We start from the raw sequence: 12,363 nt of genomic DNA, 5'->3' as shown, positions 1-12,363 counted from the left end.
GAGCAAGAAGGGGGCCCATATTCAGAGAGGCTGGTCAGGCTGTGTTGTTTGCTGGAACACAGTAGGCTGTCTTCTGCTACAGGGAAAAATGAGCAGATTGAACTTAAGCATTAAAATTTTAAAAATGAGCAGGGAAAGTCTGTTTTCCAGAGCAAGAATGATGCCTAGGAACAAAGCAAGTCAGACATGATAGAGTCCACAGTCCCAGGGAGAAAGACACAGATTGATGTGCAGCTGCCCAAGTCTACTTTAGAATTACAGATTTTAATCCCTCATGAAACCAAACTCCACCTCCAGTTCTTGGTGTAGAAACACTCCTATGTCTTTATAATGTTATTTTCTCATGTAAGCTAGTTTAAGTAGGTTTCTGCTGCTTACAACTAACGTATCTTGTTGAATACAGAGATCCTTTAAAACTCCTCCCCTTAACACACACATACACAGAAATTCTTGAAATTTGCAGGAGTTTGGGGTGAGGAGCATCTAGCAAGGAACATGGAGTTGGGAATGGTTGAAGCATTGGTACTGGGATCTGTCAAGGTTCTGAGCTCTCCATGAAGTATTGGCTTTCTCTTTGTTGGCCCTTGCTATATTGTATAATTCACCTGCAAAACAACTTATTTTTAACGTAGTACTGTGATCAACTTTGACATCTTGATGATTAGCATGCCTTAAAATGAGAATAAAGATAGCTATTATATTTTTAAATTTGACAGAGTAGTGCAGGCAATAATGAAATAGTATTCATCCGAATAGCAATCTTTATTTTTAAAATCCAAAGGCACTCAATAATGTGCTCTGTGCACTTTGCTATTATGATGATATATAGCATATAAAATATTAAGCATGTCTAACATTTAATTTATTTCAATCATACCAATCCATCAAGATATAATAAATCAACAAAACCAAAAACTCCCTCCCAAACATTACCTATTGAACTACTCTTAGCCTTTTTTATGTAGTCATGAAATTTGAAAATTGCCTCTAAATTAGCGTAGCTATTCACACATTATTTTCCCCACTAACAAAAGAAATGCCACTGTAACAGTTGCTTAGTACTTTTTAATATGAAATTGATGTTAGTGACAGATTTTAAAGCATGTAATTTGTCTCAACACGTGTCATTTTATTTGTAAAAACTCCCAGGACTGAAGAATGAAGTTTCAAAAAGTTATTTACTGTGTCTATTGTGTTGGTTGATGGAAAACAATCAACGAACAGAACTGTATGATGGTCTATAAGATTTAGAATTATACTATTGTTATAGAGGGGAAACGAAAGACATTTCTTCTGTACCAGCTTCCCCTACCCCACCACTCCTAGTAAGAAGTGGAAAATGAATATACTAAACAAACGTACTTGGATTTGATTTTATGATTTGATTTTTATGATGCAACATCTTGTAAATGGGAGCAGATTCCTAAAAAAATTACAGTGTCAGCCCAGTTCTACGCACCCTATCCCCAGTTATTTTGAAAAGAGGCTCTTGTAAACCAACTGTGCAGTCACCTCTGAATATAAGGTTTGGAAGGAGTGTCTTCCAGGACCTGCCCTTGGCCTGACCCAGCAGATAGCCATCCAATTCTTTTTAAACATTTTTTGCGTTAGAAGACACAGGAAGTAGTAAGTATTACACAGAATACTTAGGCACAGAAGACACAATAAGTAATAAGATATGTCTCTTAAGGGGCTCACAATTGTGAAAAGAGATTATTAGAGAAACAGAGTTAAATCTTCTAGTGGAGGTGACAGTTGAAGGGTGTGGTGCAACCAGTCTCTGGTCAAAATGAAACCAATTTGGCCAGAGGGATCAGAACCCAAAGGAGTTGTATTTGGTGAAAAAAGGAAGCAGTAAGTAGAGCAAAGATGAGTTGTCCAACTCCCTTTGATTGCTCTCTCTCCTGGGGAGAGAACAACAACCCCTCACTCCTTGAGACCAATCAATACGTGTTTGCCCTTGAGATAGCTTTCTTTAGTGTCTCAGGGGAGCTAGGAGACAGAAAGGCTAGGGTCATTGTAATTCTTGCCTCTGCCAGGGCCTTAGCCAGAGATCTGGGAGGACAACAGACTCTTCCTTTACGTGCTGCTAGAAAACTGGGTGTAACATTCTTTTCTTTTCTTTCTTTCTTTTTTTTAAGAGACAGGGTCTCACTTTGTTGTCCGGGCTGTAGTGCAGTGGGGCAATCGTGCCCACTGCAGCCTTGACCCCCTGGGCTCAAGTAATCCTGCCTCAGCCTCCTGAGTACCTAGGACAACAGGTGCTCACTGCCATGCCTGGCCTTTTTCTTTTTTTTTAATTTTTGGTAAAGACAGGGTCTCATTATGTTGCCCAGGATGGTCTTGAATTCCTGGCCTCAAGTGATCATTCTATCTCAGCCTTTCAAAAATGCTGGGATTATAGGCATGAACCACCATGCCCACCTGGTTGTAACATTCTTTAAATGTTGACTCCATTGGAGTGACCAGCAGAGCTTTCCATGCCTCTTGATCTGTACTCTGCTATAGTTTGGATGTTTGTCCCCTTCAAATCTCATGTTGAAATCTGTTCCCCAATGTTGGAAGTGAGGTTTAGTGGGAGGTGTTTGGATTATGGGGATGAATCCCTTATAAATAGATTAATGTCCTGCCATGCTGGGGATAGTGAGTGAGTTCTCTATTAGTTTTCTCAAGAGCTGGTTCTTTAAAAGAGCCCAGTGCCTCCCTCTCTCCCTTGCTTCCTCTCTCACCATGGGATCTCTGCACACACTGGCTCCCCTTCCCCTTTTGCCATGAATGGAAGCGACCCCCTGCCTTAACCTGATGCGGATGCTGGTACTGTGATTTTTGTACAGTCTATAGAATTGTGACCCAGACAAACCTCCTTTTCTTTATATATCACCCAGCCTCAGATATTCCCTTACAGTAATACAGATTAAGACACTTCCCACCTAGTTGTCTCTCAGAGCTCATTATGCTTGTTCTTCTTACATGTGTTCTACTTCAGTTGCTTGGGTCCCCTCACTTTTCTCAACACACAGGCTGGTGCTCCTTCCTGCCTTTGTACTGCTGTCCCCTCTCCCGGGAACACTCCTCCTTTAGTGACCTGAATGGCTCAGCACTTCGCCTCCTGTAGGTCTCTGCTTTGGTGTCACCTTCTCAGTGTGACCTTCCCTGGCCATCCTGTTTGACACTGGCCCTACTTATCTCCAGTGTTCCGTCTTTCCTGCTTGATTTTCCTCTGTTGTACTCATCCCTACCCCCATACGTTGTATTCTTCTTTTTAATTTGTTTATTGCCTTTTTTCCTCCTTTAGGCCACAAGCTCCATGAGGACAGAGATTTTGGTCTGCTTTATCCTCTGATCTCTCCCCAGCACCTAGCACATTTTACCTGGTACATAATACAATTTTTTTTTTTTTTTTTTGAGACAGGATCTTGTTTTGTCACCCAGGCTGGAGTGCAGTGGCATGATCATAGCTCACTGTAGCCTCAAACTCCTGAGCTCAAGTGTTTCTCCTGTCCCAGCCTTTTAAGTAGCCAGGACCACAAGTGTGGGCCACCATATCTGGCTAAGGTTTTTTGTTTGTTTGTTTGTTTTTTTAACTATTTCTAGATATGGGGTCTTGCCATGTTGCCCCAGGCTGGTGTCCTGCCTGGGGATCAAGCGATCCTCCTGCCTTGACCTCCCAAAGTACTGAAATTATAGTTGTGAGCCACTGTGCCTAGTCTACAAATATTTTAAATCATTAAATATAATTTCAAACTTTTCCTTTTTGTAGAATATGCACCCCAAATGACCAACGTTTGAATTGTTTTCTCACCCTTTTTTTTGTAGGGTGAGCTTGCTCATAGTCATATGTGCTGACCAATACTGGGTTTTCTGATTCCTTTATTTATTCAAAAATTATCCTTTATGGTGACTTTATTACTGAGCCCTTCCTCTTCTGCTTCTGGAGTCTACTATGGAAGGAGTAAATCCAGTTAAGGTGCCCTTCTGTAAGGGGAGGCCTGCTAAGTGGGTCTTCTCTAGATAGTGAGGAGAATTAGTGAGTAAGCAATATAGACCAGAATGTGTATAATACTGGAAGGGTCCTTTAACTCAGAGATTTGCAAAGATGACCAAAGCATTTATCAGTAATTTTATGTCAATGCTGTAGGAAGAAAATTATGTCCAATTTTTACCAGGAATTATTTCAAATAAGCAAGAGGGTTCTGGTATACATTTTCTCTTCCTTTTCACTAAGTATCTACCAAAGCAAATCATTTATAGAAAAAGGGAAGTTATGAAATTATCTCTCTTTCTTTTGTTTCTTAAGAAAACTGGGGAAAGCCCTTAGACTCGTTTGGCTAGGAGGATGGTTTCTGTTTATATATTTTCTGGTCTCGTTGTCTCTTCTGCCATCCTTGGGTTTTGGTTTTTATATTTAGGTCACTGACTTCCTGGACAATTATTTCCTGGTTTCAGGAAGGTCTCCATTGCTACCCATTCCAAGTCCACTCTATCCATGGTATCTGTCTTTCGTGCGTATGCTGTGTGAAATTTTGGCTGCTGGTTCTTCACCCCTTGGAACAGGCTCTGCTTTTCTTTCACTATGTTCTCTTCAAGTACTCCCTGTGCTGCTCAGCACTGTCTGTCCAGGTTCTTCTGGGGCTGCTTGTCACAAGAGGGCCAATCCTTCTAGTGTTTGGGATTGGGGTTTGGAGTGACTTCCAGACTGAGAGTGAGATGAAAAATAAAAAATGTTGTGTACTGGGTGGAGGAAATAATGGTGCTTCTTGGGGGTGAGGTGACATAAGGGTAGGGGACACTGGGATGCACTGCCTAGATGTGTCTTCAGGAAAGATTTATTCTCCTTTAGGAAAGACCAAATCTCCTAAGGACTTACTTTCCTTGCTGCTAGATGATAGCTCTCTGGGTCACTTCCATTGGGGGCATTGCCTCAACTGCAGATAGCCTGCTTGCCTGAGGTCACAGCCCCTGCTGGAGGCCCACAGCTAGTGGTTGATGGACAAGAAGTATGAAGATTGAGACTTCTCTTGCCCCAAGTCAAGTTACCTCGGAAAGGTCATCTTATCTTTAGAACTCCCTGAAGGATCAACTGAGGCTTTGAGGCTCTGTTGCAGTTTGACTTCTATCACTGCTCCATTCTGCTTTTTTTCCATGCATGTTGACCACACGGGAACACTCTAATAAACCTCCTACACATTGGTCTCCATCTTGGAGTTGGCTCTGCAGGCAGTTCAATGCTGTGTTATGGTGTTACACATCTTCACTGTTTGTTTTTTTTTTTTAAAACCATCTCCCAGCAATCTCAGCATGTTCTTTTATTCAAATTGTTCTCTCAACACTTTCCCCCATGACAGCCACAGAAAATGGAGGATCTGGGCAGATAATCAAGGAAGAGATTCAGGCATCAGGGGAAACAGGCAAAGTTCACTGTGGGAACTGAGGGTTGAGTATGGAAGGGGGCTCAGTAAGAATCTGCTAGAACTAGGGTAAAAGTGAGGGCTGAATCAGCAATAGATTAGCATTGTGTGTTACATATCTTCCAGCTAAGGAGAGGTTTAGTCTCAGAGTTTGGGGAGCCAAAAGGAAGTAAGAGGAAAAGGTAGGTGGAGGGAAGTTTGGATCTTAGAGGTCAATGGGTTAGAAATAGAGTCAGGAAACTAGGCAAGTGATACAAGATTCACACACACACACACACACACACACACACACACACGCACAGGACTGTATTTGCGAAAAGAACTATACCCTTGAATTAGCTCCCCCTTTCAAGGTTCTACTCTGCAAAATTAAAGATGAGCTTTCTTATTAAAAATCTCCTGACAGATTCCTCGCATTCATTCTCCTAAGATACGTTATATACAGGGAACAGAGCTGCAGGAAACATAATGGAAACCAGAAATACAAGGTAATCTATATTTATGAGCTCAGGAAGGAAGTGTCAGCCAGTGTCAGGAAACAAGAAGGGGGATGTTAGGGTCCAGAAAAGGAGCAGGTAGAGGAGGCTGCTGACTTTGCTTAGTTCCATGAGACTTGGAGAATTTGCATTTTGAGTGGCTCCAGCAGATGGTGCTGCTCCAGTCGAGAGCAGGAAAATCATTTTGTATGTTTACAATTCTGAACAAATATGATTTGTAAAATTCAAACCTTATCTTCTCAGACATTAATATATATACAGACACTAGGCGTTTACAGCAAATCCTAATCTTGGTTTCATCAATGGTCACCTATCTGGGTCATTCTTTTTTCATACAGTGGCATGCTATCGACAAATTTCATGACTTTTCTCTTGCCAGTTCCTCCTAGGACAACGGGATTTGGAGTCAATCCTGCGGTAATTGCTAGCACCATCACTGCTCTGTCTTGTGTGCTTGCATGGTAGCCTATCTGAAAAACATCTTCAGAAATACCACTGTTAATGCTTTGTCTGCTTCTATAAATATATTAAGGTTTAAATATATACCTAATTGTATATAAGAGCCATAATAATATGAATAATATTACACTGGCAGGAAATAAGTCAGTAAATCACTCAAAGGTCATCGTCCTGGTGCGCGAGGACTGCCATAACAAAATACTTCAGATGGAGTATCGTAAACAACAGACATTGATTTTTTCACAGTTCTTGAAGATGGAAAGTCCAAGAGAAAGGTCTGGCAGCAGTGTCAGTGAGGACTCTTTCTCTGGCTTGTAGATGGCTGTGTTCTCACTGTGTTCTCAAGGGGTGGGAAGAGATTCTCTCTCTTACTCTCCCTCTCCCCACTTCTCTTTCTTTCTTCCTCACTCGTCCCCATCCTGACCCCCTCTCTGACTCTTCTTACAGGATTAGCAATCCTATCAAATTAGAGCCTTACTCTTATGGCTTCTTTTAACCTTAATTGCCTCTTAAAGGCCCTGTCTCCAAATACAGTCACATTAAGAATTAGGGTTTCAACATAATGAATTTTAAGTTGACACAATTCAGTTCACTGAAATCACTAAATACAAAATACTACAAACCTAGCTGTGCTGGTAATGGTAAAAAGTGGGAACTGTCACATATTTTCATCAGACATAATACCCATTATCCTTGACTCTAATCCTAATGTGTGAGAAAATAAATTTTGGTTTATTTTTAGAAATGACTGAGGATTTCCAGCCACCAGGTAGTTTTCAAAATGTTTTTTTCTCCTTTTTTGTTTGCTTCCAATTTTTAAAAATTTCCAACCTACAGAAAAGTTGAAAGAATAAACGTCCATATGTAGACTTAACACCGACTGTTGACATTTGGCCACATTATCTTACTCTCCAGCCTTTCAGGTTGGAATGTAACTTTAAGGACATTTGAGTCAACTCTCATTCCATACACAATCTCGGTACAAGGGATCTTCGGCCTCTAAGATCTCTGGTGATGAGGAACTCAGCTACCTTTGAGTCAGCGTCTTGTGTTTTTTAGAGGCCTCTGGTTGTCACTAAGTTTGTGCTTAGAGTCTGAAGCCTGGCCCTCTATAACTTCTACCAGTTGGGCTTTATATAACCCTCCAGCTAGACAAACACTAATTCTGGTTCCTTTCTTACACGATAGCTTTATAATGTTTGAAGGCAGTGCTCATGTCCCCTTCTTTAGTTTGAGAAATAATGACAAGCTAGCTGTTATTCCTTTATCCATGCTTTATTTGGAGTGGTAAGGCGTCCTTACTTGCTTGAGTAGTAGGGTCACATATTTACAAAGCACCACTGAAATTCCATAAGACAATGATACTTCCTGATTTGCTCGAATGGATGCAGTCTTTCTTTACTCACTGTAGCTGGCCCAGTCTCTTTGGGGTTTGTGGAGATCAGGAGTCCCCCAGGACAACCCTCAGGTTCAATAATTGATAGAACCCACTGAAAAGTGTTATACTTGCAGTTATGGTTTATTACAATTAGAGGAAAGAAATGAAAATCAGCAAAGGGAAGAGGCACGATGTGGCCTTTCCACGTGCAAAGCTTCTAGTTGTCATATCACAGGGGAACTCTGGACAGTGCTAACTCCTCCCAGCAACGATGTCGGGCAATATGCAGAGTACTGCCAGCCAGGGAAACTCACCAGAGCCTTGGTGTCTGGAGTTTTTAACTGGGGCTTGGTTACATAGATATGGTTGACTGCCAGTAGATATGGTTGATCACCCATTGACCACCTTAGCTTCCAGCCCTCCAAAGGTTGGGTTGATACTGCAAAGCCCAGGGCCCCACCATAATCAACTTGTTAGTATAGACTCAGGCAACACAGTCTTATCAGGCAGAACATTCCAGAGGCTTGAGGATTATTCTCAGGAACAAAGGCCTAACTTCTCTTCGTGCAAAGTTAATTCTTTTCCACACAGGGTAGATTAGTTATCTTACCAATAACCCCTTTGTTGATTTCCTACTTCTCTACAGATGGTGTTTAGGCATGTGGATCCCACTGTGGCGGGGGAGATGAGCCTTCATTTGAGTGCAGGGCCTATCCTGTCTCCTGTCTCTGCTCTGAAGTGGCTGAACCAGTTAGGTTCCCAGAGCCTTGCAGTGGTCTTTTCCAAGTGCAGTATTGCTCCTAGGCTCAGCTAGATCCACCCTACCTCACATCTGCAAGGACTGCAGATGCCACCGAGTTCAGCCAGGTCCTCTCTGTAGCCCCCCAGCTTAGGCTTGTTATAGCCCCTGGCCTTGGTGTTACTGTTATCTATCTTACCCCTAACTACAGAGGCTCCATTATGGCAGGTCCTGAAGCTTCCATTTCTGTTACCTGCCTTGTCTGGTTCTACAGGGGGGTCTGGGAACTTCTGGAGCCCTTGTATGCCTTTTAAGAGGAAAGGCAAGTTTGTGAATGGGAACACAGGCCCTCTCTCTGCTGAACCAGGCCTCCTTGCCACCTTCCTTGTTCTGTGGTAGCACCAGGTTGGTGTAAGCCTTCTCAGAGTGCTGAGCTAGGACTGGGGCACAAGAACCCTCTGCTTTTGCATCTGGCTCTCTCCCAGTTTATGTACCACATCCTCTTCTTCCCTCTTCCAGACTGTTGCCTGGAGTGGGGCAAGCCAGGACACAGTGTCTGCCCACTTCCTTTTGCTACCATTTGCCTTCTGTTACTTTTCCCACAATCCACCAGGTGAGCAGGAAGAACTTCATCTATATCAGGTTTTCCTCTATCCCGATTAAGGATGTATTTAGGCTATATTAGTTGCATAAGAGAACCAGATACAAAGAAGGGGAAAGAATCGCTGGGCATGGTGGCTCACACCTGTAATCCTAGCACTTGCAGAGGAGGCCAAAGCAGGCAGATCACTTGAGGCCAGGAGTTTAAGACCAGCCTGGTCAACATGATGAAACCCTGTCTCTACTAAAAATACAAAAATTAGCTGGGTGTGGTGGTGCATGCCATAATCCTAGCTACTCTGGAGGCTGAAGCAGGAGAATCACTTGGACCCGGGAGGCAGAGGTTGCAGTTTTCTGAGGGGAAAGAAAACTATTAATATTTTCAAAATATTATCTCTATTACACTTGTATAAAGAGTTCAGTAGCAATGAAAACCTGACCCATGGAGAACAGAAAAACTTCCTCCTCTTTTCCGTTTTTCCCTACTTGCCGTCTTTCTTATAGCCCATAGACTTCACAAATAGCTTAGCAACTACAAGGTCATAGTTTCTGAAGTGGAAGACAGCTCATGTGATTCACTGGAAAGTTACTTTTCATGGTAATGATAATAGTTGCCATTTATTTGAACTCTATGTACCAAGTACTGTGCTGACTTCATTTAATTCCCCCAAAGCCCTATTACTATACCATTACACCCATTTAACTGATGAGAAAACAGGATCAGAGAAATTAAGTAATTTGCCCAAAGTCCTTTAGCTGGCACTAGAATTTAAAGCCAGTACCATTTGACGACAGAGTCTATGTACTACCACCCTAAACTACCTTTTGATGAGGCATTCATATTTGTTTTCTTTTTAATTGCCATATGAAGGCATTCAATAAAGCACTACTTTATGCTCAGTTGCACTCAGTTTTGCAAGCTTCCAAGGATCCCTTGGCAATGAAGGAGTAAACGCGGCACTTAAAACGGTCTGGTCTGGCATTGGCATGTACCCTAAAAATGCTGCTGGTATTACTGAGGAAACCAGCCACTTGGGACTCTACCTTCCTAATCGCTTCTTAAGGGAACTTGTAATGAATCTAATTGGAAGCATCTACTTGATTCCCTACAGGATTATATCACATAAACCAGAGTAAAAGAGGTGCTAAAATCAATAAATGAGAGAGAAAGAGCTGAAAATACAGAGCTAAACATAGGAAGACAGGCGGGGCATTGTAACTTTGTAGTTCAGGAGAAAAGTCTTGGGTACTTTTTGATAGCTGTTATATGTGCAAAAAAAAGAGGTGTGTTTGGGTATGGGAACTATGAGCACATATTTCTTTAGACATTTGATAATGTAAACTATGGTAATTTCTGTAGATATCAGTGAAAAATGTGTGGTGCTGATCTATTCAAAGGGCAGCACTATGGGCAGATTTCAGATCATACTGAGAACTGAGGCATGTGACTGTGATCAAGATTGTACCGGAGCCATCATTTGGTTATTCATTTACCTGTTACAGAGTTGAGCTGGGGCTGGGTGCAGTGGCTCATAGCAGCAGTCTCAGCACTTTGGGAGGCAGAAGCGGGAGGATCACTTGAGCCCAGGAGTTTGAGACCAGCCTGGGCAACATAACAAGACCCTGTCTGCACAAAAAGAAAAAAAAAAAAAAAAAAAAAAAAAAAAACCGTGTAGAAAAAAAAAAAAAAAAAAAAAAAAAAGTTAGGCTAGGCATGGTAATTCACACCTGTAATCCCAGGACAAGGTGGACGGATCACTTGAGGTCTGGAGTTCAAGACCAGCCTAGCCAATGTGATGAAACTCCATCTCTAGTAAAAATATAAAATTTTAGTCAGGGATGGTGGAGCACTTTGTAGTCCCAGCTACCTGGGAGGCTGAGGCACAAGAATTGCTTGAACCTGGGAGACGGAGGTTGCAGTGAGCCAAGATCCAGCCACTACATTCCAGCCTGGGTGACAGGCTGCCCCACTCCTCCAAAAAAATTAGCCAGCAGTGGTGCCTGCCTGTGGTCTTATCTACTCAGGAGGCTGAGGTGGGAGGATTGCTTGAGCCCAGGATGTCAAACTGTAGTGAGCTATGATCTCACCATTGTACTCCAGCCTGGGAGATGGAGTGAGACTCTGCTTGTTTTCTTTTTTTCCTCTTTTTATGGGTAGGATTAGGGTGGGTGGAGATGATATAGGGGAAGTCATTAGGGAGCAGAGGGCTAAAGATGGGGAAACGTGGTGTGTGTTCTGGGGCATTGAGGGTTATTTTCTCCAGCTAGACTTTCAGAAGAAGGAAAGAAAAGGAGAGACAAAGCCAGAGGAGCTGAGAAGGATCAAACTGTGTAAAATGATGACTGCTAGGACCCCAGAACCAGTGCTCTGTGTGAACCAGTGGCACTGGGAGGGTCTGTGAGTAGGATAATCAGTGAGGAGGTTCTGAGCTTGGGTTGGGCAGTAAGGATAACTTTTTTATATTTGCTGCTTCCATGGCTCCAGTAACAATACAGTCTGTCAGTCATCTCTTGCCTCATGGCTGTTTCCACTGTGTGTCTTGCCGCTTTCTCCTCTTGGTAAGCCTCTACCATGCCCTGGAGTTGTATCTTTTGTCTTCCTCTTCTCTCCACAATCTCTCTTCATTAGGCATCTTAAAAAAGTCTTGTATTTTATTTTATTTATTTTTTGATACAGAGTCTCACTCTGTTGCCCCGGCTGGGGTGCAGTGGTGCAATCATAGCTCACTGCAGCCTCACCCTCCACACTCAAGCAAACCTTCTACCTCAGCCTCCCAAATAGATAGGACTCCAGGGGCACACTACCACAACTGGCTAATGTTGTTTTAAAATTATTTTTACTTTTACTAGAGACAGGGTCTTACTATGTTGCTCAGGCTGGTTTCAAACTCCTGGGCTCAAGCAATCCTTCTGCCTCAGCTTCCCAAAGTGCTGGGATTATAGGAATGAGCCACAACACCCAGCCAAAATGTCTTTTAGTAGTTTCGTTTCAGCTCACATTTCTGGGGAAATGGTCCTCAATGTCTCCTCCAGAGAGCAATGTTATCAGGATGGTAGTGGCAGCTGCCAGACTGCAAAGAATAAAAAAGGAGGCTCTGAATTAGAGAATTAGAGGCAGTGATCATCGGTAAAAGGAGAAGAGAGTAAGATAGACTTTTATTGTTTCCTCTCTCTTTCTCCCTTCCTTCCTTCCCTCCCTCCTTTCTTTCCTTCCTTTCCTTTCCTCCTTTCTTTCTTTCTTTCTTTCTTTCTTTCTTTCTTTCTTTCTTTCTTTCTTTCTTT

Source organism: Cebus imitator, unplaced genomic scaffold (assembly GCF_001604975.1).
Source record: "Cebus imitator isolate Cc_AM_T3 unplaced genomic scaffold, Cebus_imitator-1.0 Scaffold97, whole genome shotgun sequence".
Lineage (NCBI taxonomy): Eukaryota > Metazoa > Chordata > Mammalia > Primates > Cebidae > Cebus > Cebus imitator.
Note: the sequence above shows the minus strand (reverse complement) of the source record.